This window comes from Tympanuchus pallidicinctus, unplaced genomic scaffold, assembly GCF_026119805.1.
Source record: "Tympanuchus pallidicinctus isolate F22 unplaced genomic scaffold, pur_lepc_1.0 scaffold15, whole genome shotgun sequence".
Classification (NCBI taxonomy): Eukaryota; Metazoa; Chordata; class Aves; order Galliformes; family Phasianidae; genus Tympanuchus; species Tympanuchus pallidicinctus.
Window position 1 is genome coordinate 13427849 of NW_026294669.1, and position 6047 is coordinate 13433895.

Consider the following 6047-nt stretch of genomic DNA (forward strand, 5'->3'; position numbering starts at 1 on the left):
TCACCACTTCAGGTTCCTACCCACTCCATAGGAATGCCTAACTGGTCATACAGAACATGCTGGATCATTGCTGTCCTTGATATCTGTTTCCCTTAGACACTTGTTTGCAAGAACAGCACGAAAACCAGCAAAGGAAAATATCTTTTAAGAAACAGTTCTTACTCTTTTTTGATTTGCCATCCTTTTAATAATTACTTTTGTGAAAACATTTAAGCATGCACAAGAGGCATCTTGGTCTCCTGGTCCTGAGGCTAAAAATCACTCTTTCAGTCAAGTAGTCCAACATTTCCAAACTTTAGAAGCAAAAACCACATTGACAATCTGTAATTTGGAGGGCAGTTTCATTTGTTGCATTATCTTAAGATACCTAAAATTAATGAACTTATTTCTTTTATCTTTTTTTCTAACAGTAAGCAGTTGCAAATATTAACCAGAAAAGTGAATTGGCCTAAGGATTTTTTTTCCATTCCAGTTGTAGACAAAACAGTGGAAAAGCTTTCAGATCTTAACCCAAAGTATCAGGAAAATATAAGATTATTCCTCACCGTTCACTTTTCCTTCATTTAATTCATCTTGATTTTTACTTGAGTTAGCAAGAGACATATTCCTGCTTCTTACAGCAGGAACTGAATAATAGATCACTATTTTCTGTGCCAGCAGACTAAGCATAGTTCACTATCTGGAATTTTCTCTAGCCAAATACCAAATAAGATTAATCTGCTCTCCATAGTTTTACAGGGTGAAATGCCAACATCAGGTGTCAGATAGTTACAAATGTACTTCATAGCAAATCAGACATTGATAAAATTGTAGTAATTACAGGTATTACTCTTACATTCCTCTGTGGCACTGTGTCACGACATTCATCTCTACTATAGTCAAGATGACTCATTATCAGAAGATGCAGAAAGTGCATTTCAAAATTCTGAAATTATTGATGGGGCACGTAAAATCAGTCTCCCAAACACACAAACATGAAGAGACATTTGCTTTCTTAGAGCAGCATGGTTAAATTAGATCTTTCGTGTTTCAACTTAACCTCACATAAAAAATGAATGGACAAATGCAGACATTCCCTGCAGTCCTAGCTGGCGAGCTGATTAATCTCTTGCATCACTATATGAATTAGAAACCTTTGCCAACAAAGATTAGCATCTCAAATCTGCATCTGATGGGATTTTTTTGAACCACCTTTAAAATACAACATCAAATAGAAGTGAGACAAGTGGCTGCCTGCTGTTTCTGGCACCGATGACCTATATGCACTGCAAAACTAAGCTGACTAGCAACTGGCAAATGATTACTTCTTGCACAAATTTGGTGCAAAAGGTGTTATTTCACACTGCTTCATCTGAAAATGACTGGTGTTTGATAGAGTTATTGTTATAATGCATTTTAGTATCTGCGGATTTGAGCAAAAACATGGAAAATGCATCTGTTCATGTCATAGTGAAGTACCGGTTTACTTTCCAGTACTATCTTAGACCAAGCCACTCCAAGATACCTATTACTAATTCCTCACTTACCTTTCCTATTCTCTAATCAGCTAGAGTTAATGTTTCCATTCTCAAGCGGTATGAAGTCTTCATAGCATTTGGGAATCTTGCAAATTCAAGTGGTTACCTGCCTTTATAAAGAGAGAAAGATCTTCACAGTTTGAGCTACTGAGAATAAAAGAATCTTGTTCAGATGAGGATTTTTATTCTTCCCATTGTCCACATACTCAATTGTAAACTAAGGTAAGCACTAATTCAGTTTAAAAAAACAAAGAGTTGAGAACGAGTTGCTAAAAAGAACCTGGTTTGCTAATGTAAACATAGCTGCAATCTGAAATGACACGAATTAGGAACTTCCTTCAGGAAAGTTCTTCAAGCATCCCTTGTTATCAGTTTTCCTTAAATCCAGGTCAAGGATTTCTCTTCTAGCATATGTTAGCACCTCTAATGATCATTGTATGCATTCCACTTCATATACATCCTAAATTTTCCATGTTACAATACTATTCTAAAAAAAAGTGGTTGTTTTTTTTTTTTTTTTTTTTTTTTTAAAGACCAGACTAATGTAACTGTAGATGCAATGAGATGTAACTTGAGCAAAGCTGGGTAATTTTGCAGCTCATGTCCTGCATATCAGAAAGCACAAACGTTTTTGCATGCTTTCAAATTTTTCTGTTTTTACCCTCAAAAATATAGAAGCAGTGCAATCTGAACAAAGTTGCTCATCCCTTTCATCCATTGATTTATGCAGACCTTCTGGTTTTGTCTGACTTGAAATATTAAAATGATACAAGCAGACTTTATCCTAAAACTCAACTGAAGCAAATATTCTCTTGGAATTGTTTACCCCTTAAACACATCCAATATCCTTGATTCCAACTTTCCTTTTATCTCAGCAGGGGGAGCTGCTTGAGTGAGTTTACACTTCAATTTAATTGTTTCCCAACTAGGTAAACACTTGGCAGCAAACAATGTGTTTCATGCATTGCCAGGATTGGTACAACATCCTTCAAATGTTGTCAGAAGTTCCACTGCTTACTACAACGCGGGACTGAAATTCACAACGGAACAAGCAATATATCCCTCTCAAATATTTCCTGCCCTCCTTTATTCTTACCTTACCTACAATGTAATCTCTTCAGAGTAGCATCTGTCTTTATTTCCAGTTCTGCATGATAACAGGTTAACTTCCAAAGCTTAATTATTAACAAACTCTGTTAAAGTGAAACTTCAGCAGAACGCACACAGGACTAGAAAGGTTGGATTTTCTCTAAGGAGACCTACATGAAACTTTGAACATACCATCCTACAAGCTATTTACAAAGCCCTATTTTAAGCAAGTATTCACAAAAAACAAACACCATTTGAGTACATCTACACACCTGCATATAGAACAGCTGAGAGTTTGAAACATTTAACAGAAGCCCTCTATCTTCAGGGAACTATAGTAAGTTCACGGCTTTTAGCCATTTCTACTATTATTTTTCTTTAGGTACATAACCAGTCTTTTATGAGGAACACTAGAAAAGCAGCACCATCTAGAGGTACTAAAACCACACTGTAGGATTTTCAGAGCTGTGATAAAAATGGCATGGACAATAAGTGAAACTCCCAGATTAAACTCTTTTTAAAATACTGGTATGACAATAGCGGGTTTTTTCTTTGTTTTGTTTGTTTTTCAATTCAGAATGAACATGAACATGGGAAATAATCGGGCATCTGCAAGCTTATATATAGCAGATATATTTATCTTTTATAGGTATATGATAGCTTTTTAAAAAAAAACAACATTATGAACTTGTGAAAACATAACATGAGAAGGAAAAACTGCATTATAAAAAAAACACGGGGTCTTTGTATTGGTGTAAATAGCACTCACACTACAGTGCTCTCTCACCTCATTACATTTTATATTTATTTATTTATTTATTTATTATTATTTATTCCATTATTACTTTCACCCTCATCCTACGAGCAAACAGCCCATAACTCACCACTGTTCTCTAACTTCAATCTCACACACGCTCCCACAGATCGCCTGCCTGGCACAGCCCCAAAGCCTTCACTTTGCATGGCTCTCCTACTTCCCTTACCCAATCCTGCGCTCAGCAGAACAGCTCACCCACCTACCTCCCAACATCCCCCCATTGCCTACTTCTCTCAAGCTCAGAGCTGCCAGCCATGCTACTCTCCATCTTCACAGCCACATCAACACTGGGTACTTAAGGAGCTTGTAAGTTTCATTCACCACTGGCATAAAATTTTGCTGCAGTATGACTACTTCACCATTGCTTTTAGACTCCTTTCATGCCTGTGTACCCACAATAGAGTTTTTTTTTTTAAAAAAAAAAAAAAAAAAGACTGACTGAATACAGCAATTCTAATTTTAAACGTATGGATTATCATTTAAAAAAGTAGTAATTCTGTTAAAAAAATGAAAGAGGAATTTATTACAGAGACTGCAAAGGAATCAATGTTTCTTAACTTAGCCAGTTGCAGTGTTTTCATTCATTCAGTTTGCTACCTGGAGATACCTGCTTTGGGCAGTGCTTCCCTTTACTTTAAGGGATCAACACTTGCAGGTATTTGAAAAAGAATGTTTCATCTCCTCTTTCAATTTTCACTCTGAATTGCCCAAAGGAATTTTTAAAAAAAAATTTTTTTTAAAGATCTATTTAATTGCTAGCAGATATCCATGGCTCCCTTATCTCCTACCAAATCCAATTGGAAAGTGTGTAATCAAGTTAGAACAGATTCATGCCCAAAGAAACAAGTACTAATAAGCCTGTAGTCACATAGCCTTCAGATGTGCCAGGGTTGGATCTGCAAGCTTATGTTCTGGTCTGTTTAAACCACAGGAGGGCAGAGTGAAACGCATGATAAATATAACCCTTTCTCCACACACAGAAACTTTCTTTATTAACCTGAGAACCCTGGTAGCCACATTACCTATTCAACTCAAACTCCACAATTCTTGAACAAACAATCAAACTGTACACAGCATGCCAGATGCAGTCTCACATACTTTTTTTTCCTAATCTCTACCAGTCATGTTCTCTGATACCTTCTAGGCCACATTTTCCATCATTTCAACATACTTACAATTCATAACCATGTCTACACACTTCATTTCAACTGAGGACCTCCTCAGATAAATCTTTTTCCCTAAGAACACATTTTTCTATTGAATTCCATCCCATCTTTATTATTAGTATGTCCTATGCTGTTTTTCCCTACTATTTTTTCCTCCAATGTTTATATCATTTACACTCTCCTTTGTATTAAGCATTAATCATTAATCAAAATATGACATTATGAGCAGTCCACATTACTTATGCAACTTTGCCAGCACCTTTCCTCCAATATGGCAGTACTTCTTATATAACACTCCTTCAACTGGGTCACTATACACCTTTAATTCTCATATTAATCCCCCTCTTTTCTAGCTGAAAAAGCAATTCCCCATGCAATAATGAACCTTCCAGTTCTGTCTAGAAAGTTAAAAACTTCAGGCTACTAAAGAAAAACACAATTATAATGAGCAATAAAATAAGAACCAGAACTTACATATTCTGTATAAATACTTTATTAAGTAAAAAAAAAAAAAAAAAAAAAGACAACTTACATGAATAGATGCTCTGTAAACACGAATTACAGGTTTTCATGAGAATACTGAAATCCTTTAAAGAGCACTTTAGAATGCTTCTTTCCTCTTTTACAGTGATGCATTAGTTAGGAACTGGTATCAAGCAGAAAATACTGCTACCTAGCAATGGTTGGTGCTTCAAAAATGCTATGATAATGCAAAAAAAAAAAAAGAAAGACCCTATAAGGAATCAATATCTGGATTTAGGGTTTGGGGCTTTGGTCCTCAGGTCAACATAAAATGGCAGTTATGAAGACAAATATTCAACTCATTAACTGCACAAACCTTTGCAAAAAACATCCCCTTTAGATGCCAGTTGGCTCTGGCAAATACTCTCCATTTTACTTCATATTAGAAATAAAAATGGAACAGAAAATAAATGGAAATAATGTGAATTCCTGGAGGGAAAAAAAATCGTCATCAGAATGCCAGCTCATTCAAGAAAAGAACAACTTCCAGAGATTACCTGCTTATGCTGTAGTGCACACCTACATGCATGTGCTCAATGCAGTGCTGACATTTTGAAGTCATGTAAACATTTCATCTTCCTGCAGACCAAATCAATTCTGTTGACTATTATTATTTTAAAGGAATATTTTTCTTCTGTCAAGACCTTGAGAACATACTACAAAAACTAACCAAAGCACAACAGAAAAATATGACTGTAATGGTTAGCTACATAAAATCTCATGTATACCATTTTAACTGAAGCATATTATTTCATTCATAACTTACCTTTGCCATTTTACAGTCAGATGTGAATAGAAAAATGTCATTTTAAATACCGAGTGGCACAACTTTTATCTTGGCACATCTGAATATCTATGATTATCAGTATGTAAACTGCCTCACAAGCAACAGTCAAAGCCTGACATGTAAACAGTTAGCTATACATTATCATATAG